The 24,671-nt window shown below is 41.7% G+C and overlaps 1 protein-coding gene across 5 annotated transcripts in view; it reads right to left on the bottom strand.

Moving 5' to 3' along the window:
• The window catches only part of STON2 (stonin 2), a 668,352-nt gene that overhangs the window by 604,352 nt on the left and 39,329 nt on the right, over positions 1–24,671 (bottom strand). For 2 of the 5 annotated variants that reach the window (XM_085626602.1, XM_085626605.1), the window contains exons 2-3: positions 23,504–23,995; positions 17,404–17,557 (exon numbers count right to left, since the gene is read on the bottom strand). The exons of 1 other annotated variant lie outside the window; for it this stretch is intronic. The gene's annotated coding sequence lies outside the window, so the exon portion shown is untranslated. The remainder of the gene's footprint in view (positions 1–17,403; positions 17,558–23,503; positions 23,996–24,671) is intronic. 2 more of the 5 variants (XM_085626603.1, XM_085626606.1) reach the window with 1 other exon arrangement.

Below are 24,671 nucleotides of genomic sequence, written 5' to 3'. Positions count from 1 at the left end.
AATTGACAAACTGACTAAGAATAGTGGCCTCGAGATTATCGCCAAACCCACTCATGTCGTACTGACTACCAAAGGGGAGGAGGGACAAGAATGAATAGTATCTCGCTGTATTTTCCTAGGGAGTACAGAGATGCAAGGTCCACTGGCAGAGATGACCTCGTAGGAGATGGAAGTTGAAAGTGAGAAGAATCGGTTCATCAAAATTGCTTTTACCTCCCTTTTGAACATCACAGCAGATGGCTTACTGGGAATATCATTTAGAATGTTAATTCTTTAATGTCACATAATGGTTTTTGGGGCTGCCAATGAACTGTGACAGAATCTAGGCATATACATCATGAGGCCATTTATAGTATTTCCATAAAGTCAGAGACATGTTTAACGTTTCAGTGAATTATTTCTAGATGGCCAGAGTTGTGGTTTGTGGTGGCAACAGGAAGTGACTGGTGAATTTTTTGAGGTCTAGGTGGTGTAGGATGGCTCTCTCAGAGAGCAGGTGACTAGCCACAGAATGTGTTTAGTGTCAGAAGGGATGAGAAATTTCTTGGAGAAAAGTAGTTGTCAATGTCAAATAGTGTTGCACCATAATGAATCGAAGGTAGTGTGTACGAAAAAGGTTGCCAAACAGTCAATTCAGGGACAGCGAAGTCAGGTTTACCATGGAAAAGAGCCATCTAGTGCACATTAATTGGGTTCAGGAACAGACAACCGTTAGAGAAAGCAAAAGCACAGGAATTTCAAGGAAAAGAGTGAAAATGAGATCCAATGCCAGGAAAGATGCAAGGAATATGAGGTCTGCAAGAAATTGACTAAGAAAGTCAAGTTCCTGCCGGTGAGGAGGTTTATGTTGTAGCTTTAAGGGTAGGAAAAGAAGGTCCCACGCGGTCTGATCTAATTGCTGTGGAGAGTCTATTGTGTAACCATGAAGCAAGGTTAGTGGAATCTGGACTAATAAGAGGTTGCTAGGTGTAGTGGATGTGTTCTGAATTCAGATAAAATGTGGAGATTCAGCTGGGGTTTATAGTTTCAAAGTGCGTCTTTTTGGATATATTTTGTGTTGATGACAACAGATTGGATAATGAGTATTTGGATGTGGAAGCAGTGGAGGAAAGAAGAGATATGGGTTTTGGCATAAGGGCTGAAGTCGTTTCATGCGGGAGGAATGCAGCGATACTTTGAAACAGGGTGCTCTTGATCTATAGGTTACTGGCATTTGGTGTGTGCAGATCTCTGGAGTGGTTCACAGAGTGAGAGTGTATTGTGTGGAAGTGTGCATTGTTTAGTCAGAAGGATGGTTTCGTTAAGATGCAAAGTCACGAAACTTGGTAATGTATCTTGGTCTTGGAGGAGAATGTGGAATGGTCTGATGCAAGGGTGCATTTATGCCTGAGTGTTTATATGGGAATTGTGGACGGTGAGGCTTTGGAAGGGGCATCATCAGAATCACTTGAAACAGTTAAAAGGAGATTCTAACTCTGTGGTGCTCTGGAAGGTAACTCCTGATTCCTGTGGTTGTCTCTTTCTTTGTCAATCATTATTCCTGCTCACCTGGGCTATCACAGGCAACTCTCTATGGCATTTCCCAGTGATAGTCACTTATATACCCTGCCACCCTACATCAATTTCTACTTCCTTCCTACAAAAATTATGCTATTGTTACTAATCATCAGACAGGTCCTGTTTCATATGGCAAACTCACTCATTCCCCAACCCTTCGCTCCATTGCCACCCAGCAAGTTGCCACAATTTCACATCTTTCAGACCCTGATCCATCTGACAGAAATCCACCTCCAACGCCACATCCACATAATCTGGCTCCTACACTCTCCTGCCACTCCTTACATCACCTGCTCCCTCCTACTGGTGAGGCTGACCAGACACCTTCTGCCATCTACAGCAAACCACAGCTCTAAAGGTTCTTCTGGGTGACATGAAAGTGTTTTTGGTATGATCATTCTATTTAAATTTCTCCCAGATTCCTATTCCTCGGTTCCTTTCTTATACTTTTGTGGTCTTTCTGTTCCACTTCTTTTGTCTCATCTTTTGGTGTTCCAGCCCTTGGAGGCATCTAGGGTGACATAAACCATATATACTACATAAAGCATTAAAGCATGCTCTTTTCTAACAAATGTGCAACAGAGAAAGGCATGCCAATCTGAGGAAAGCCCACATGGTATGGAACCAGAATGTTGTGTTGTAAATATGTCCAACAAAAATAACATATCCTAACTTTAACAAAAAAAGAACACAACAGTGCCCCATTGGAGTTAATAACATAACATCTGCACCCAGTGACATTATTTTATGTAAATATTTCACCCAGGATATGCATGTCAGATTATTATTTTGCATTACTATTCTGGTATGCCACCCCACTCACGCGACCCAAGGCACACCAAGCAGGGAAGATCCTTTTTAGATAGGGTAGACCCAACGTTTAATTTTCATAATCGTTATTATGTTACTAAAACTAGCTTTATGATATTAAAAAACGTGTGCACCTACATTATATTAAAAAACAATAATCACACCATTTAAAAAATATTTTCTGAAAAGGCACCAGACATTAGAAAGGATATATTTTTTCAAAATCTGAGTAATCTATGGTCCACCAAAGTAGATTCCACTGATATTTCTTCCTTACGTTAATAAATAACGGGTAATAACATTTTACATGCATTAATATTCCTCATGCATTACCGCTGCACAAGCACACCCTTTCATCATGGGGCGTTGTTTGTAAATTCCCTTTAATATTTGAAGCTGTAAACATACCCAGCATTAGTTTTAGATGCACTTTTATAAATTCCATCCCAAATAAATGGTAGAAATAAGATCTGAATAACCATATTTAAGTAATGCTTTGCAGATCGTAAACCTTCAAGAAAAAAATTAAACAATATTCAAATACATTAGAGAAATTAAGTTTTGCTCTTAGCTGATCAGAATGGGTTGTTTAATGAGCGCTGGCAGAACACCGACTTCTACCGTCTGCTCTCCAGACAGAAGAGGAGGACAGAAGGGAGGCACACAGAGGAGCGTACCCAAGCTAGTTTGTACCCAGAAAGCAGTATTTTCCTAACTAGAGGGATGCTTTGTAAATGTCTTTGTCGGGCTGGGCACTTGAAAAAAACAGAAAAACATCTGGCAAGAAATTCCAGAAGGAGGTTGGCACTGGCCCACAAGCAACATTTACAATATTTAACTTGGGGATCTAATTGCAATGCCTTGGAACATAGAAGGCACAACAATCAAGGCATCATGTGTTATGCTAGCAGCATCACTTTGATGGACGTTCAATCTTTTAATAAGCAATATGTTTACGAGAAGTGGATGTTCATTAGAGGATTGAGGACACCACTCTCCTGGAGGATACTGCCAGTGGACTGGTCAGAATGCCAATCTAAAACAGGTGCAGTTATCCTTCAGTTTAAAGTGTTGCTGTAATTGAATTTAGACTACATTAGGTCAGAATTACAATGGTTTCTTTGGTGCTGATCCAGACAGCAGTGGTTTTTCTAGAATTTCTTTTAGGTGGGGTGGGGGTGAGGAGGCTTTCGGAGGGGAGGAGAGCACAAATACTGTGTTGCTACCTATAACCTGCGTGTGTGTTTGAAGAATGTGTGTGTGTGCGTGTGTGTGTGTATGGGTGTGCATGTGTATGTATGTGTGTGTGTGTGTGTGTAGGTGAATATATGTCTGTGTTTGTCTGTGTGTGCACGTGTGTGCGTGTGTGTGTGTGTGTGTGTGTGTGCTATAGCAAAAACTGCTAAATGGAATTACACAAAATTGTCAGGAAGCTAGATCTTGGTACGCGGATTGTGCTTCTGTGATTTGGTGGAAATCCGTTTAGTAGTTTTAAAAAAAAGAAGGTACAAAAATATTGGTATATCTGGACGGTAAAACAGACCATTCTGAGTGGCCCAGGGTGCTTTTCTTCCCTTGAGGCATCTTACTCCCATGAGAGTCAGATTTCTGCGTGATGGAGTGCTCTGATTGGCTACCAGCAACATGAGAATAAAGGTTGCTAGTCCCCCGTCCTGAAGATTTTAAAAAAATGATATAAGGGGGCAGGGTAGGGATGCCCTGCTACCCTAGGACCCAAAGGGACTCCCCTGGGGCCAAAACAAAAAGAAAAAAAAGTTATCACTTAAATTAAAAGGGAGGGGGCCGAGTGCACCCCTCCCTGAACCTTTAATTGACCTGGGGACACCATCTCCCAGGGCCAGCTCACTTAATATGTCCCAGGGAGCCCACCCTCGGAACACACTAGAAGTTTTACTGCCCGAACTACAGCGGGCACCAAAACATCTGTTTGCTCTTGCTGGTGAGAGTATTTTCAAATCTCCTGCCAAACAGGAGCAAACACTAAGTCTGCTCCCAGAGATTTAAAAATGGTCCTGCCGGCTGGGAGCAGAGTTCTGTTCTGTTTCCCTGCCTGCACTGATGCAGGCCAGAAAACAGATCAACATATTGCTCCCGCCTGGAGGAAGCGGCATAAATAGCTACTCCCTCTGGGCGAGTAGCTGACTGGGACCTTAGGAGCACTGGTGCTCCTACCATGTCCCTCGATGTGTTGGTTGGTGGGTGCCCCGGGTGGACACCAGCATATAATTAATGTAGGCCTAGGGGATTGGGTCAGGGGGGCCGAGATGGCTCGGGAGGATGGCAACATCCACCCCACGTCCCCTAGATTTTGGACCTGTGGGTGGTATTCCCAGGCCCAAGAAGACTTGGGGAGGGGGCGACACCCCCCCTTGTTTATTGTATTTGTTCGCAGGGAATGGGGTCCCGGGGGCCTATCAAGAACTCAGTCAGGGGGGCTGTATTCCTCCTCCACTTAGATTTTGACCCAGGAGGATGGGGTCCTTGGGGCCAAAGAAGGCTTGGGGAGGAGTGCCGCACACTCCCCTCCCCTGTTTAATTATATTTAGGCCTGGGGAATGGGCTTCCCAGGGCCAGACGGCATAACCTATGCGGTTGGCAGCCTTCTGGGGATTTGGCTACAGGGAATTGGGTCAAGCCAGGTCCTGTGTCTGACTCCTTGCTGTTCACGGCTGAAGGCCATACGCCATGCGGGGTTGGCAGCTTGTAGGGGGTTCGCCACAGGGCCTGGTCACAGACTAGGCTCTGTGGCCAGCCCTCAGCTGTAAATGGCTTTTTACCCTGCGCCATGGGTGTTGGCTTATAATCACAATTGTACTTATTGTGATTATAAAAATCTAACAAGAAATCCGAATTGACTTTACAATCCACATGTTTCTGGAGTTAAAGGGAAGATTTTAAGCAAATTGCTGATTCTGATTATTATCGTAAGCATTCTAGTTAATGGGGAAAATGTGTTTTAGATCGTCGTTACTTTTCTGATATTATAATCATTGATTCAAATTTTCGGTACAGGAACAGAACTGATTTCAGAAAATCAATAATTAAGGGATTTCGCTCACCGGGTGCAGTTCAATGGGGACCTTAACGGATACAGTAGGAAAGTCTTAAGAATATCAGCATTAGAATATGTGAATAAATATGTAAACATAGATGTTCATGGAAAAGGGAAGATCTGTATTTAGTGTGTAGACATTTCTTCTATTCCAAAAAACGTTGTTAAAATTGCAAAAATTATTATATATCTTAACAATTTCATAAATAACCTCTAAAAATATATATATATTTATAGAACAAATGTATAATATTCCATTCCTATAAAATACAATTATTCTAAAAGACAATCCACAAGATGTAATACAGCATTATTTTCTTATAAAAAGTTGTACAACTCTTCCCCATTATTAAGTCCATTAGGAGTGCGGGTGTTTAGTTCGAGTATAAATTTCACCTCCAGTTGTCGGAGGACTTTTTCCCTGTTCCCTCCCCTTCTCATTGGTGGAACCGCAGCTATGACATAATATTTAAGATCTTCTAGTTTGTTCCTGTGGACTGCCTTAAAGTGTCGAGCCACTGGATAAGTCATATCTGAATTGACTATTGCTCTCAGATGTTGCAAGATGCGTACATGCACCTAAAGTTTAGTGCTGCCTACGTATTGCAAGTCGCATATGCAACTCAACACGTAAACAGCAAACTCAGTGCGGCAGCTATATCTGGCCTTGATTTGGTTGATTGATGCCACGAATACGGTAGTGTACTGAGTTGTATTTATTCCAAACTTACATGCTCTGCATGTGTTACACTTAATAAAACCGTTACGTGGTGCTAGCCACATTGTGCTGGGCTGGCTGGCTAAAGTTGTCAATTCAGGACTAGGCCTGACTAAGGCATTGTACATAGACTTAGATTTTCTGAATGTCAAAGCTGGGGGGGGGTTGGGAATAACTGACTAAGTACTGTATCTGTTTGGATTATTGGCCAGTGTTAAATTTTTTTGTGTTGGCTACTATATGTTGTTACAAATCTCATTGAATTGGTTTCTGTATTCTCAAAGGCAGAATTCCCTTTTCTCTGGAATCCTGTAATGTTTGAGCAGGTTAGTAAATCGCTCCTGGATTTATTTCTGACTTTGGCCAAAGCTGTATTAATGACCTGGTCACTGTAACCCCTAGCTGAGAACCTGAGCTTACTCTCATTGATACACTCTTCAAAGAATTGATCAGTGCTACAGATTCTACGAAGCCTTAAGAATTCCCCGTATGGGATACTTCTTATCAAGTGGGTGGGGTGAAAACTTGACGCATGAAGCGTCAAATTCCCAGCAGTACTCTTTCTGTGCAGTGTGGTCTCAATGCCTCCTTCTCCAATGCAAACATGAACATCTAAAAAGTCAATGGATTTATTATTGACTTCTGCAGTGAACTGGAGATTAAGGTTGTTTACATTGAGTTTCTGGATAAAATCTCTGACCAAAGCCTCAGATCCCTCCCATATGAAGAATATGTCATCTATAAAGCGCATCCATCGTATGTTGCGCTCTTCCCATATGTTTTTATGTTCCACCCTGAGAACCTGCTCCTACCACCATCCCACGTGTAAACATGCGTAGCTGGGGGAGAAGCAGGCCCCCATGGCAACTCCACTGATCTGATGGTAAACATCCTTATTGAATAGAAAGTAGTTATTGTAGAGACATAGTGTTATCATTTCTATAATCATTTTGCCATGTTGGTAAAATTCAATCGGTCTACTTCCTAAAAAGGATTTTACTGCATTGCTACCATCTATGTGATTAATACTGGTATATAAAGCACATACATCAAGTGATACCAATAGATATTCAGATGACCAGGTGATATCTTTAAGTTTCTGAAGGAAGTTAGTAGTGTCCTTAATATATGATGGAAGGGTGACTACCAATTCTTGCAGGTGGAAGTCCACATATTCAGAGATTTTCTCCAGAATTGCTCCTCTCACATGGATTATGGGTCTCCCAGGTACAGGCACAGTTCTCTTATATATTTTAGGTATGAAATACATTACTGGGGTTATTGGAAACTCAGTTTGCAGGTAGTTGAATTCCTCATTGGTGATCAAATTGTCTCTTTTCCATTTAAAAAGTTGTTTCAAACATGAGGCCTTAAGTGCTGATAGTTGTTGTGCATTAGATTTGGCATAATATTGGGCGTTTAGGTGTTTCTCCGCCTCCAACATATAATCTTCTCTGGGCCACAGGACTATGTTGCCCCCTTTATCTGATTGTTTGATAATCACCTCGTTATGTTTCTGTAGTTTATTAATCAAGTCTGGATATTGTTTAAATTTGAAATTAGTGCCGGTATTTCGTTTTTGATAGTCAAGCGGAGCTTTTTGATTTCTTCAATGATGATGTCTTGATAGATATCTATCGCATCATGCAGCATGATAGGAACAAAGGTGGATTTAGGCTTGAATGGGGATTTGACTCTACAAGATACACTGACACCCATTTCTGCGGCCAACTCCTGTGTAGATCCAACGGAGTCCTCCTGGTCAGTGTCTATCAAGTTGCCCATAATCAAAAGAGTAGGAATGTCTGATGTTAAAAGGTTGGATACTGGTTCTTTATCGGTTGTTTTCAAAGATTCTGCACTTTCTTTTTTAGAGTTCTTTATTTCAAAGTACTTTTTTAATTTCATTTTGCGGATGAACTTATAGATGTCGACACACGTTTGAACATAGTTGAAACTGCTCTCCGGGCAGAAGGATAACCCCAATGCCAGTAATTGGGTTTCTGCCTGATTTAATTGAATAGATGATAAGTTCACCACAGTATTGGGATTGGACTCTATTTTTTGTTGTTCCATTTCTTTTTGTACTGCTGACCGTTTCTTACGTTGCCGGACTTTCCTTCTGGCTTTCCTTCTCTTGTTGTTTCTTGTTTCAGATTTTGTGCGGGCTTTCGTGGTCTTAGCGTTTGACGCCGTGCCCGCTGTACAAAATCCCGTTCCTCTCCTGGAGTGAGGGCACCCATATCTCCCCTACCTTGGACTCTAGGGATTCCCCTGCCATCCGAGTCAATATCACTGACTGTTGAATTGGATTCAGATAGGGACTCTATATCTTTATTATTTATATATATATATATATATATATATATATATATATATATATATATCGGCAAGGACAGCACTGTGCTAGTCCTATGCTTAAAGACTTTGCTGTACAAATGGCAAAAGACTTTGTCCTTTTCTATCTCGGCGTGGATGGCACTGTGCTAATCCTATGCTTAAAGATTTTGATAGAAAAACAGACATTTAGGTGAGCAGATCTAGAGTGTCGCTGGTGTTGAGAGTGCTCCATACAGGAGCTGCTTTCCACCTAAACTTGAGAACTACCCAGAGTTCTCTGCTTCTTTTTTGCATAATTTATTCGTCACTCTATGCCTGAAAGGGTATTTCTTTGATATATATATATATATATATATATATATTTATATAGTAACTACTGGCGGTCGCCAGTAGATAGTTATAGTTAGGACCGTGTCTCCATAGGAAATCTGAAAATTCCATTTTGAATAACTTTGGGACCGGTTGACGAATCCTCACGAATTTTTCAAAATAGGTGGGGCGCTCCGCTCCGCTCCTACCCTGAAAGTCTCGGGGTGATTAGTCAAGCGGGGGCCGAGAAAAAAGGGGGGTCCCAAAACGCGTTTTCCCCATGCATTTTTCCATAGGGACCTTTAGTCCAAGGTACAGCCCGAACGGCTGAACAGAATTATTTGAAATTTGGCAAAGAGAAAGTCCTCAGGTCAGGGATGTGCCTTTTGAATATCTGGAGTCAATCTGTTCATTAGTTCCTGAGAAATTTTCAGTTAAAAGTACATATATATCTATAGGCGCGCACCGTGCGCGTACGGTAAGCATACCGTACGCGCACGCTGACGTGCGCGAGCGTAATTCTGATTGCTGGTTACATGGCAGTAAACATTCCAGTCGGTCAAAATCAGGAAGTGTCGGCCGCCATTTTGTCTCTCGAAGTCTGAGGCAGTGAAAAACAAATGTGGAGAATGTGAAAAGGGGGCAGGGTGGACAGTTCCTGACTCCCTAGCCTTTGTCAGGGGGTCACTGAAGGACCCCCAAGGATGAAAAAAACATTTATTTTTTTTCAAAAAAACGCGGGGTGCGCGCACTGTGCGTGCACGGCACACACAATGCATCGTGGGTGCTCGGTGCGCGAAGCGCACCGAGCGCCCACAGCGCGCACACGGTGCGCGCACGGTGAAGAACCTGAAAAAAAAAAATATATTAAATACATAACTTAGCATTTAAAATCCGTACAAATTCACTTTAAAAAAACCATAGGTTTCACACACGTTATAGTTAGGAATTAGCATTTAAAAAACCTTGCAAATTCACTTAAAAAACATAGGTTTCACACATGTTATAGTTAGCTGGACATTTCCCTCGTAAAAAACCAATGAAATTCCCCCGTTATAGTTAGTGCAGGCAACTATAACTCACGCGACCGCAATCCTCTGCTGATGACGTCAGATATTACATCACTGTATTTAGACACCTATTTACCCATGTCTTCTTCCATTAATCTTCAGCTATACATATATTACAAATATTTATTTTTCAGAAAGACACATATTTAATCAGTGATGTAATATCTGACGTCATCAGCAGAGGATTGCGGTCGCGTGAGTTATAGTTGCCTGAACTAACTATAACGGGGGAATTTCATTGGTTTTTTACGAGGGAAATGTCCAGCTAACTATAACATGTGTGAAACCTATGTTTTTTTAAGTGAATATGTATATATATATATATATATATATATATATATATATATATATATATATATATATATATATATATATATATATATATACACACACATATACATATATACATAAATATATATATATCTATATATATATATATATATATATATATATATATATATATATATATATATTCATATAAAAAACCATTGGTTTCAGGGGTGTTATAGTTAGCTGCCCATTTCACTCATACAAAACCATAGAAATTCCTCCGTTATAGTTAGTTCTGCTAACTATAACTCACGCGCCCGCAATGCACTGCTGATGATGTCACATATTGCATCATTCATGACATGGTCAGTGAGATCACTGATAATCAAGGGTGATCAGCTATGTCAAGGGTTGGAATAAAGGAAGGCTATATTCAGGCAGTGCAAAAATGTTATGTCAACCCCAGGGCGGCAGTAATGGTGTACGGCAACTTAACTAAAGAATTTATAATGTTCCGTGGAACATGGCTGTACTGCCCTTGCTCTTCGTTGCTTTTCGCAATATACATCGATCTCTACATACGCAGATTAGAAGGAAATAGATAAATAGAATCTATTTGGTCACAGGATTACTCCACCAAATCATTGGCTTTCGCAGATGACATCGCTATTGTAACACCTGATCCTAATACAGCCATGACTGCTATTGAAAATGAGGCTAACAACTTCGGACTAGTATCCGGATATACTCTCAATCAAGGGAAAACTCAGATTGTACTGAATAATAAAAGCAAAATGAGTGATCCCCGAGTAGTAGAAAAGGTGGTATACCTATGAGTTTGTATATCATCAAATCTTGAAAATATGGTTAATCTAATACCAATGACGGATTTAATGCGGAAAGATCTCCAACGCTTAGATAATTTACACCTGTCTATCATAGGCAGAGTTAATGCAGTGAAAATGGTCTTCTTCCCTAAAATTTTATATCTATTCCGAGCAATATGCCTAGAATTTTCAACTTATTGGCTTAAATCAATCGAACGTATGTTTCCAAATTTTATTTGGGCATACTCGCAACACCGGCGGGCTTACAAATTCCTTACTCTCCCCAAGGATAGAGGCGGATTAGCTCTCCCAAATTTAAAGGTCTATTACGGCATCCGTGTTATTATATAGTAGAGAGCTATTACTGAATAACGGGGAAACTGAGGCACTCGGGGACAGCTCGCCATATATCTTTCAACTAGTTCTTGGTAACAAGATTAGAGGATACTTCTGGCGACACTTGCATGACAGCTATCATAAAAAGTTACATTTAAAACGCTCTATAGTGGATTTAATGTATGAAAGGTTGTTAGAAAAATGCATGGAAAAGGGTGAATCTTGTTTTACACCCCTTTAAGGGATAACCCAATTCTTCCGGAAATCTTTAGTGATAGCTGTACACATAAATGGAATCAGGTGGGAATTGTCCAGATAGGCTGCCTCCTCTCCTCTACAGGGATATAATCCTTTGAAGAACTTAAAAGAGATTTCCAATTGGATTGGCGGGATTTTTTAAAATATCTCCAAATTAGAGATTTTTTGTCACGAAAGGTGGGGGGAAGGGTATTGCTTGAGAAAGTTACTTTAGTGGAAACACTAACTCACATAAAAAAATAGTACTATTGGGGGATTATATTCCCTTATTAATGCGCTGTTTCCGGATGATATGGAGAAAACCTCACAGAAATGGCAGGAAAAAGTTGGAACATCCATCGATGAATTTAACTATGCTGACTTAATGTCACAAACAATCCTTTTATCTAGGAAATTACAAGGAGAATTTTTTAAAACTTGTTTTTTTTATATTATACGCCTGATAAAATCGCTAAGTGGGGGAGCAGCATGGGAACGCATTGCCCAAGATGTATGTTATATAATGCTGATTGTGTAGATATTTTCTCTACATGTGAAGGATTAATATCGCTAAAGCAAGAGATAGAGAAATTTTTGACCTCAGTACTCCAAAGTGACATAGCATTGTCTAGCGCCGTTATTTTATTAGGTGTGGCCGATCCTAGTAATGCTACAGTAGGCCATGAACTTATTTTTATTGCTATGGCAGTCTTTAGAATGTGCATAGCCTTAGCTTGGCTAGATTCTAATACACCGTTGGCGGAGCAAAGTAAGTGGTGGGAGTCCTATTCATTACAGAGATTTTTGGATGTCGATCGTATACCGTGAGGACTACGTATGCTTTTAGCCCACAGTTATGAATCCCCAAACCCGGCAATGATGCGCGAATGCAACCTGGAATCCTCGAAAAAGCTGGTAACGATATTAGTTAAGTATGCTGACATTGACCACGCAGCCTTACTTGATGAGATAGCTAAAATTAACGAAGAGTTGGAAACTCTGGGGCAGACGGAGGAACAACTAAAATTATGTAAGGAAATGACGGCTAAACTAAAGAAGGAGGAAGACAAGATAAAACAGAGAAAAACATTTAAATTCCATCGTGATAAGACTGATTACGATCTGGGTCAGATCTTCACCTTCGCTAAAAAATATGGAGGCATTGAGAGTGACAAGGAATAACAAAATGACAGAATCAAGGCCAGGAACATTCAGGAGTGGGAAACCAACTTCAGGCTCCTCTCAATCAGACCTCAGTTCTGGCCCGGAGAGTGAATCTGAAAATGACACAAGGAGCAGCCAACCTGGACAAAACGTACATTTGATGAGGAATTGGGTTTTTTATGTTACGACAGAAGTCAAACCCTTATCAAAGACCCAAAAAACCAACTATGGACAAACAAAAACCGCAAACGTGGACAAAGAAGGAAGGCCAATAGAAACAGGTCAAAATCAAAGGAAACGGGGAGCTTAATATCAACAGGACAATCATGAATCTAGCAACATACAACTTAGCAATGCGGACAAAAGAATATTACATTTGGGCCTCTCATACTGCCCCGCAAGAAATTTCAATTACTCCAAAACCAGGTTGGATATTTTCAAAGGTGTAAGGAAGCTGAAACTCCAAAAGTTCCATGCATTAAACAGGAGAGATGGCAGCTTTACAAACGATAATGACATTGGAAGAACGGAAATGAATATTGGAATTTTGGTGACACAATCAGAAGCCACATTCGGTGAGAAATGCAAGAACTTTTGTTGAACAACGAAACAGCTGTTGAGGACACAATCATTGATTCAGGTGCAATTGAATTAAGTCAATCTAATCAACCGATCGCAAGTAGCAAATCGAATGGAAGTATTAAAACACCTTTTAAAGCCAAATCAACTTTTAATCCCATTATGACACGTGATTCCATCGATATTTTCCACGAAAGTGTAGTGGAGCAAGTGAAACAATTGCATCTAACAACTAGAAGCAAAAGATGAAAATACAACAAACAAAATTAAGAGTATGAGCTACTCATGAAAAGACTGAAAGAAAATAACAGCATCATCATTCGCAACTCGGATAAGGGCGGGAACAGTGTCCTGATGTCAAAAGAGGACTACACAAGTGAGGCATATCAACAACTAAGAGACAACATATGCTATTCCAAAAGCAACATTGCTGAAATAAAATTATTGTATACAACCTATTATTCTAAATTAATGACATGGAAAAGCAAAGGAGTGATATGAGTTCAAGAATATACATTTTTAAAGAACGATCATCCAGTGGTACCTACGAATTATTTTATCCCTAAGGTCAACAAGGATCCACTGAAACCGCCAGGCAGGCCCATAATATCAGCCAGGAATAGCTTACTTGAGCACACGTCACAATAGGTTGACTTTTTTCTCCAAGATGCAGTTAAAACTTTGCCATCATACGTGTGTGACACCGGAGATTTTTTAAGGAAACTTAAAAACTTCACATGGAAACCAGATTATTTATTCATATCACTGGATGTAATCTCATTATAAACCAGTATTTGACACCCAGATGGTTTGAAGGCATTGAGATTTTATCTGGAGAAAAGAGCTGAAATTACACTTAATCAAAAAGAAATGTTAATTGAGATGGTTGAATTTTGCTTAACGAACAACATATCCATGTTTAATAATCCAGCTTCTCTCCCAGCTATGCATGTTTGCACATGGGCTGGTGGGAGGAGCTGGTCCTCAAAACTCAACCAAGACAGGTGATGACAAAAAAACTTTAACAATTGGTTACGATTTATTGACCTGTTTGTGGTTTGGGATGGGGACACTAATGAAGCCAATGATTTTGTTAAAGTACTGAACGTCAATGAGTTAAACTTACATTTTACAACAATCATAAGTGCTACAGAAGTAAGATATTTTAGATACCAAAATTTATGTGGCCAAAAACAGGATTGAATCTAAATTGTACCGCAAAGAGACCGCGGGAAACTCGATGCTACATGCGAGTAGTTCACATGCCAGACATTTGATAACTAGCACCCCCAATGGGGAGATGCTGCGGCTGAGGCGGATCAACAGAAATGACACTGATCTAAGGGAAGTTCAGGCAACCAGTAGGGCAAGGTTCCTAGAGAGAGGATACTCTAGAAAGGCGATAACGTTATTTTAATATCTATGCGCTATGAGAGATATGAATTACTATCATCAAAGCATCAGACTACTGACACTCTTGCCCTACAGCCAGTTAATAGGGTAAACAACGTTTACCCCGAAACTTTTTCCCCGCTTGGAATCACAACGTGGTCGTTATAACGACCGCGTTGTGATTCCGCATACCATTACTCCGCAAGTCGGAAGACCGACTTGCGGAGGGGGGGGGGGGGTGTTGGATTTAAAATCGAACACCTACCCTAGTGTCCGCACACACTGGAGTTGGAATAGTAAATTATACCATTCCAACATCCAGTGCCCCCCCTCCGCAAGTCGTTGTTCCGACTTGCAGAGTAATGGTATGCGGAATCACAACGCGGTCGTTGTAACTACCGCGTTGTGATTCAAAGCGGGGAAAAAGGCGGCGGAATAACATCGTACATTCGGTTAATAGGCATAAGGGAACCGAAAAAGAATTTAGATCCATGGTACAATACAGCCAACAACATAGACTGCTCCAATCAATCATCACATGGAATTGGCCCATGGTTTTAAGTGACCCCATCATTGGCAAGAGTCTACCGACTCATCCCTCTATCACATATAGCAGGGGCCGCTCAATGCGGGACAAGTTGGTAAAGACTAGTCCGGAGGTCATTGAGAACACAACTTGGTTACAGACACATAGGGGCTTTTTTAGATGCAAAACCCACAAGGCGTGCCAACAAGGTGTGAACCGGACAACATACACGACACCATTCAGTACCAGAAGTATAAAAATAACAAAACTTCTGACGTGTAAGCCCAAATATGCGGTGTATATTTTAATCTGCCTATGTAACCTACAATATGTAGGTAGCACCAAATTACAGGTGAACAAAATAATTTTACAACACATACGGGCGATTAATAATCAGGATAACAACCAGGAAGTGTTGACAGCCATTTTGGGACTCTACTTCAATCAAGTCCCAAAATAAAACATAAAAAAAAGAAAAGGAGGCAGGGTAGGAATACCCTGACCCCCAAAAGCCTTACTTTTGCCCCACCACACGATGGCAAAAAATCATTTTTTTTTAAAAAACAATTGCAGTGAATTCGTAACTGCATCATGATTGTCGTTAAAAATGTAAAAAAAGCGTGGCCACCTGAGCATCTTTGTAATTGAGCCCCCGGGTGGGCCAAGTCCAGGGGGGGGGGTGTGTTTTTATTTTCTTTTAAAAGGAGGGGACGCACAGGGGGCCCCCTCCAAGGGCATATTTTAACCCTGGAGACTGCCACCTCCCTAGGCACTATATGTAGGAGTGCAGGCCCACTGGGCCCCACCGCAGCCCTGGAGACCGCCACCTCCCAGGACGCTGTATAATATGTATGTGGGTGGGCCGGCACGGCCCCCCCCACAGCCCCGGGGACTCCTGCCTCACTGGAGTACTGTGTAATATGTATGCGGGCGGGGCCACTGGGCCGACCCGTGCCACGGGGCACCACCACCTCCCCAGGGCAAACAATGCAAAATAAATGTGGGGGCCCGCATGGCCCCCCCTTAGGCTGGGGACCACCACCTCAGCGAGGCTCAAAGAAAATAATGAAGGGGTGCATCGGGCCCCAGGGACCACCACCTTCCAGGGGTTTAAATAAACATGGGAGCGGGGCTCTCCTTGAGGAGCCATTGATGGCCCTGGGGACTGCCACAGCCACAGGGCTGGCTCCTGCCACCTCCCAAGGTGTCCAACCTCGGGAGGCAGCTGTTTTCTTTTGCTTGGTGGGAGCTTAAAGCAAACATAACTCCACAACCGAAGCCCCCAGAATAAAGAGGCTGAGCTCCATGGCATTGGTTCCCTCGGGCTAAAATTGGCCGGGGGAGGAGGGCCACATGGTCCCCTCCCCATAGTGTAATGGCCGGGACTCGGAGATGGGGTCCCCGGTGCCAAAATTGGCCCAGGGAGGGGGGGTGCATGGCCCACCTCCCCTATGTAAAAATGATTATATAAAAGGTCGGGCCCCAGAGGATAAATCCTCCTTGGATGCTGAGGGTTCTTGGAAGTGAAGAATCCCTCCTGTTACCTGCAGTAAGTTCCACACAGCTGGACTGCTGACAGCTCATGGGAGGCCATGCCCCCTTTCTCCACAACTCTGCAAACGCACCTCCTAGTGCGCTACTGGTTGGGGGACGAAGTTTCCTTTCATGCTGAGGGTCCCTGTCAGCCAAGAACCTCTCCTGTTTCCTACAGTAAGTCTCACACAGTGAAATTGCTGAGAGCTTTCAGGAGGGCCCTCCCCATTTCCCCACCACTCTGCAAACACGCCTCCTGATGCTCTACTGGTTGGGGGATGAAGACCCCGTGAATGCGAAGGGTCCTTAGGGGCCAAGAACCCCTCCTGTTAACTCCAGTAAGTCCCACACAACAGGATTGATGACACCCCCTTTCTGCAATAGTTAGGAAATAGAATTTAAAAACCTTATAAATTCACAAAAAAACAAAGGTCAGAGGGATGTTATATATAGGAAACAGAATACAGAAAACCTTATAAATTCACTGAAAAAAATCGAAGGTTAATGGGACTTTATGGTTAGGAAATAGAATTTAAAAAACCTTAGAAATTCACAGAAAAAACAAAGGTTACAGAGATGTTATAGTTAGGCTCACATTTCACTCATACAAAACCAGATAAATTTAGCAGTTATAGTTAGCTGAGCACTGCTTATGACCTCACCTATTACATCACTCATGATATGGCCAGTAACATCACTGATGCCATCACTGGTGGCATCTCGAATGACATCTCTGATGACATCTTAAATGACAGCGCTAGTCACAGTGTCTTAAAGGTGTTCTTACGATGTGCTCTCATCCAATCTTTGTCCTATCTGCAGAGAGAAGAAAGCGATGGTCACATATGTGCCATTTAAAATAATGAAATAGTCAATGGAATCATTTTTTGGGAACTCACATTGTGGGAGACTATTGCACTTACTTCGCTTGCTTGCTGCAGTCTAGCTTGAACATTCACTATGAAGTCAATGGGAAAGTGCTAGTGGAGGTAAGTTGGGGACAGCCTCCTAAGAAAATTGTTGGGCATCTGCACTTTTTTTGGAAGGTTAAAAAGGTGCTTTCTGTCAGTAGGCTTTTATGCATTCAATACTGGATGGGATGGATAGATGTATGAGTATCAGAGTTGAAGAATCAAAATATCCAAGAGTGTTTGGTAGACACATATATGAATTAACTGATGGATTGGAAGGGGTGCATGCACAGGTGGTTTTATCAATTACTGAAAATTAACAAATATTCATGTTGATGCTTTGTTTGTTCGCTGCTTTGAATGGATTTTTAATTTCCTCCAATAACATTCTGCTAAGCTTTGTGTTGCAGCTGTGGTTAGCAATTAGAAGCAATTGTTTTTTTAACATTCTTTGGTCTGCAAATGATTTATCTGTAATCAGAAACAGAAAGCATTTTTGTTTTAAGAATTAACTGTTTTATTCTGAAACATTGCTGTGCTGTGGGAAGAGAACAGCACACACCAGTATCTTATCACCCCACTATGCTCTGAAGTAAATGGCAACACCCATAATGGCTCCTGTGATGCTCTTTAACATTACTTTCCAATGACATTGGAAATCCACTAATATGATGCAAGAGCTATACTCTATTACTTCCTTGCCAAGGACACATACCATATTGCTGAAAGGCTACTTCCTGTGCTCACAAGGCTGTGTCCTGCAGTTTCAATGGTGTGAGCGCTGGGCGCAAGCCATTTCTGAATGATCAACATCAATAGGTGGATGAATGAGAACCACCTACAACTGATTGGTGATAAAACGTTGATAGTACTTTTCGGTAATGCACAAAAACACTGGACTGATGACTGGTGGCCTGCAACTCTTGGCCCAAGTCCAATACCCAAGCAATCGGTTCGCAATTTAAGAATCCAAAGTGACAATAATCTATCGATGAAAAATCAGGTGAATCACATGATTGGCTCCTGCTTTAGTATCACGCGCAATCTGCGCAAAGCTTTCAAATGGATTCCTATGGAAGCCAGGAAACCATTAGTCCAGGGACTGATTATTAATTGCATGGACTATGGAAACGCTCTACTCTCCACAATAAATGAGGACCTTTTATCCAGACTGCAGGTTCTACAGAATACTGCAGCTAGGCTGGTCCTGAACCTTCCGTCGGGCTCTCCCTCTGCGCCCAATCTGAGACAGCTCCATTGGCTGCCTGTCAGAAAGAGAACACGTTTTAAGATCCTTTGCTTGATGCACAAAAAAAATGTACTGCAGGGGCCCTTGCTATTGGACAAAGAAGCTCAGCTGGTACCAGCCAGGCAGGACCCTCAGATCCAGCAATAGGTACCTTCTTACCTCTATCAAAATTCGTACAACCAGAAATGGTGAAATATCTTTTTCTTTTCTGGCTCCTACTCTCTGGAATAAATTGTCATTACACCTACGCACTATCGCTGATCACTACCGCTTTCGTAGGGAATTAAAAACATGGTCTTTTGACAACTGACCCCCCTGTTTCAATGGCTGTTTTTAGTCGGAGCTGCTTGTGAGCGCCATGAGACTTTCGGGTGATATGAGCACTAAATAAATGCCCCTGATTTGATTTGAATGGACATGATGTTCATGGTGTGATGTCCCCACGGAGGGCTCCCATTATATAATTTGTGATATCATCTGTGACTTTATGTATGTTATAATAAGCAGTGCACTAGGGCTTAGTTAAGTTAACCAGCTACACGTAACTGACAAATTAAATTTTTTATAGCTTTTAATCATAACCATCAACTGGGGGAGTACTCCACATCCGCATAGTTGAGGGGTTCACATGTTGTGAAGTCTTTTAGTGGAGTAATACAGTAAGCAAGCATGAAAATGGCTTTAACAGGCACACCAAATGCTATGAATTGCAACGTTAGTGTCTGAAGTATTTTTTAATATAATGGTGTCAACAGCCCCAGCAATTTATGAAGGCACTGACTATGATATATTTTTACAAGATTTACTAAACATGTAAAAATATTTTGTTTTATCAACATTTCGTTAAATAGTTCATTGTCTAAAGCAGCAGTTCTCAACTTTTTGACTTCTGTGGGCTCTCACTGGATCACCTTCTGGAATCCAGGGACCACCACTGAGTCATTATTGGAAGCTGGGGACCCCTGGCCTAAGCAATTTTTATGCCTTGAACCTCAAAACAGTACACAAAAATAAAAAAAAAGTATACATCAAGCAAATGCTCAAATATTGAATGTTTTGTCTAATTTACTATCAAATGTAGAACACGTTTTCACATTTTAATGTTGCTTCTATATTTGTATATACTTTATTAATTTGAAAATATTAAGTTTAATATTATTTCATTTTATAACACAGTTGTGGACCCCCTGAATAGACCTCGTGGAACCCTAGGGTTACTCAGACCATAGGTTAAGAACCACTGGTCCAAAGTATATGTTAACAACTCTAACTCAACTACCATGATATCACTGATTGGTGAAAGAGAACAAGAGTAAGCATGATTACCATTCAACATATCACGCATCACAATACAAATGGCACGAATCCATGGCATTCTTTTTTTTTTACTAAGCTAAAAAAAATGTTTTTAATTATGTTTTAATGCAGGTGCGTTGTTATCAGGGACTGTCCTGGACTATGTCGGGAACGCAGTCAGGGACTTGGGCAAGGACTAGGAACTAGGTAGAAAACATACACAGATAGAGTAGTACAGCGCTGCCCAGGATCACACAGGAAGTCAGATGAGGAAAAAGGATCCAAAGGGGAAGCCTGTACAAGTGAACAAGATGGCTAAGAGCCAGAAAGGATAGGCACTTATGAGGTAATTTAGCATTCAGAAAAACTACACCCAGGATGAATGCGCAAGACATTTATATGAAACAACATTAACAATAAAGGGGAGTGTGGGGTAAAGCACTCAGGAGCTACACAAATTAAGACTGAAGCTCAGTAAGTTTCTTCCCTACAATTGCCGTTACAGATTCGGACTGTAAATACCCACATATAGGATATGCATGCAAAGGCAGGGTCTGTGGAGTTTATACTTATGGTGATGTTATAAATGTAACTCAGAGACAATTCTCACAGTGAACAAGAAACACCACCTAGGTAGTCAGCTGTGCCCACGGATCCTGGCAATCAAACAGGACCACGCAAGGCAGTAATAGCAAGGGGGTAGAACTAAACACAAGCACAATAGACAAGGAGCTAGCAAGGAGGAGTGCTTAACAGGAAAGGAAGGAAATCACAGGACACACTTGGCAGAAAGCAGGTAAAGAACATACAAGGCAACAGAAGCAAGACAGCAGAATAGAAAGACAGCAAACTAGGAACTGGAACCAAGGAAATGGGAAGATAGGCAGGAACTGGAAAAGGATATATAGAAGGGGAGGCTACAAGGGTATCTTTGAATAGTGCAGGTTCAGGAATCAAGAAAACAAAGTAGCATAGAAGGCATTGCTGGGGCAAGAACAAGAATTGAGCTAAAGCTCAGGTGTCAAGGTAGCACTGCAGGCAGTGCTGGTTCAAGGAAACAGGAAATAGCTACAGCTCAGGAAACAAGGAGTCAAGAGAGCACTGCAAGCAGTGCAAATCAGGAACAAGAAATAGCTGAAGCCCAGGAACAAAGACTAACTACAGCTCAGGAAACAAGATAGCACTGCAGGCAGTGCTAATTCAGGCACAAGGAATGGCTATAGCTCAGGAATCAAGAAACAAGGATTAACTATAGCTCAGGAATCAAGGGATACCAGAACCTCAGGAACAAGGACTGGTCGCACCGGAACACAGCTACAATGACCAACACTGGACTAAAGCAAGCTGGGGCTTAAAAGAGCTCACAGTACTCACATGCATCAGGTGTGAGCAGGCTAGCAGCAGCCAGCCACAGGTGAGCTGAATTCCTCCACCTATCCTTGGCCTGCAGGGGTGGAGACGGAGCAGTGAGCAAGGAATTCTAGGTAATGGAGTGTCATACATGAGCAAGCTGGCTTCAAGCATGAGCAGGCTGGCTTTCACAAAACACGGCATGGATTGGGAGTGGATGACAATTTGCAAGTAGAATCCAAATTACTGGAAGTCAGTATATGCATGAAGGGGAGGGTCTGGAAGCTTATTAGAACACTGGATAGCCCCACAATTCAGCCCCCTGGTGGTGGGCATGAGAATGCAGGGAGCGAATCGTGACCGCTGTCCCCTGTTACCATGGTTGTCTTACGTAAATGGGGGAAAAGGGAAATGCATTTTATGATTTTTTAATTTACAAAAACATTAAGAATCTTAATTTTTTTAATTTAAATATATATTTCTTAAAATTCCATGTTACTTTCAGAGGGAGATCCCTGCCCATGTGCAGAAATGTCCAAAACAGCCAGAAAGTTAGTAATTTGTACATTTATACCCATAGATTAAGTTGTAGGTGTCACACTCCCCTGATTTGAAGGCATGGAGATGCATACATCTACATTTAGGTGTAAATCTACAGCTAGAAAATGTGCAGTCCATCCATGAGGAGATTTACACCTAAGTCTAGACCTGCACATGCAAGCTTTTCTTTGTGAATAGAGTCAAGCATATTTCTATGGTGGAAGAGTAACCCCAGTAGACAGACATCCTGCCTCTGATGGTGTGAGGGCACTGGCAGCTGGGAGGATTTATCGTTTCAAGCACTGTGGGGTATATCGGCTCTCAGGTGGCCAGTGGTTTGAAGAAGTGATGAAAGTTCTCATGCTTGCAACGCATCCATGCTTCTGTAAATATAACTGATCAGTCAAGAGACCTGGGAAGCACCATGAACCATGGTCCGATTAAAAAAAAAAAGGGGAAAATGCAGTAATTGCAGCTGAGATAAATGAAGAAAAAGAGTACTCCACAACCGCATAACTGAGGGGTTGACATTTTGTGCTAGCAAGGAATGCGGATGGCGCTTCTGATCTTGGAAACAAAGCAAGCTCACTGGATTGAGGGAGGCTAACATTGCCAAGGAAAGAACACATGGTTCAAAGCAAAAGAGGGAACACAGTGTGGACAGACTTTTTTATCATGAGTGGTTCAAGGGGGAGGCAGTGCACGCTAATCCAGAAGCCACTGAAACAATCCTCAATGCCACAAAACCCTTTCTTGGACAGTTTACCTTCTATTCGGTGGTGAAACATGCTAAACTAAATAACTATGTTAAATACCGTGAGGAAACACAAATTCTGATTAAGGGGGAACTGAAGGAGCTGTTTCCGTGTGAGACACAAAGCTGATGAAAGTGGAGGAAAAGTGTATAACTAAAAACAGAGCCCCTCTAGCAGGGCTAAGTAACTAAAACATGTGACCAACAGGTGGTACTGGATTGAGTCAAGTTCAAAATGTCAAAAGTGAACTCCATTACCATTGAGGGTTAATGATTTAAAGAGCAAGAAAAGAAACCTCACTGTAGCCAGTCACGTTTTTCGCACAGGACAAAATAGCCTTCAGTTTCTTACCTGCATCATTGCAATGACGAAGAGAAGCAAAGCTCTCAACAAGATGGATGATTGGAAGGCTGGGCTGAATAAATGAAATGAAGGGGAGGAGCCTATCCAGATATATTAATGGAAGATTTGGCTAAAGCATCATGAATTATGCATAGTTTCAGTAATGCTAAAGAAGGCCACACGCAACATAAAATGTATCTGTGGCTATAAAACTCGACAACAAGGCATTTCATATCCCCAAAATATGTTTATAGAAGACCTCAATTTGGAAATCTCAATCAATCAATCAATCAGGTGTTTGTAAAGTGCGACAACTCACCCGTGAGGGCCTCAAGGTGCTGGGGGGAGGAGGAGGGCGGCTCGGTAGGGTTGCTGTCGTCATCTGAAGAGCCAGGTCTTGAGGTCCTTCTCGAACAGGAGCAGTCTAGGGCTTTGCCGGAGGTGGAGGGGGAGGTTGTTCCAGGTCTTTGTTGGCAGGTAGGGGAAGGACTTTCCACCCGTTCTGGTCTTGTAGATGCATGGGATGGTGGTCAGAGAGAGGTCGGCTGATCAGAGGTTTCTCTTGGGTGCATGGAAGGAAAGGCGATTGTTTAGATATGCTGGTGTGATGTTGTGGAGGGCCTTGTATGTGTGCGTGAAGCGATTGATGGTTATTCTTCTTTCGAGCCAGTGGAGATTGCGGAGGTGTTGGGTGATGTTGTTGTGACAAAAGATGTCTAGGATCAGTCTAGCTGCGGTGTTCTGGATGGTCTGTAGCTTGCGAAGGAGTTGTTTGTTGATTCCGGCGTAGAGGGTGCTGTTGTAGACCAGTCTGCAAGTGATGAGAAATCTCAGTATCAAAGAGTAAAGTATGTTTTCTGTCAGTACCGCTGTGCTGTGGAGTTCCCCTGCAAGTTTTGCGATTGTCTCATTCCCATTGTTGTATTAATTTACAACAACAGATAATACATTGAATGAGAACAAGATCAATTCAACACTGCACAGGGAAAATGATTCATATGTATTTAATGCACATCGCACACATATAGATGAGGAGCACTGCACATTCTGTAGGGAGCAGGGAGATAATATATATCAAGAAGGAATTACATTTGTGAATTATAATACATCTAACATATTTCTACATTGGTATTTCTCATAATCACATTTTTAAACACAGGAGGAATAGGTGATTTGCCAGAAACACATGGTTTGCAGTCAAGGGCCAAGGCCATGATTCAAACCCAATTACAAAGGTTCAAAAGTCAACAGCTTAGCCACTGGACCACATCTAGCGCCTGACAACTGGGTAAGTGGCTTTTTAATCAACAGTGGCAAGAAATGGATAGTATGGGAAAGAAAATTCCAATATTTAGTTAACAGTAACAGAAGAAAAACAAGGTGAAATTTAGCTAAAATGTAGAGGAGAAAACATTACAAGGAATTGAGATGTGGAAGTGAGAATATTGGGAGAATGTGTAATAATAATAGATAATAGATACAATAGA

The sequence above is a fragment of the Triturus cristatus genome, chromosome 9 (genome assembly GCF_964204655.1).
Source record: "Triturus cristatus chromosome 9, aTriCri1.1, whole genome shotgun sequence".
Taxonomy (NCBI): domain Eukaryota; kingdom Metazoa; phylum Chordata; class Amphibia; order Caudata; family Salamandridae; genus Triturus; species Triturus cristatus.
The sequence above is the reverse complement of the archived record's forward strand: the minus strand, read 5'-3'. Positions and strand labels throughout refer to the sequence as shown.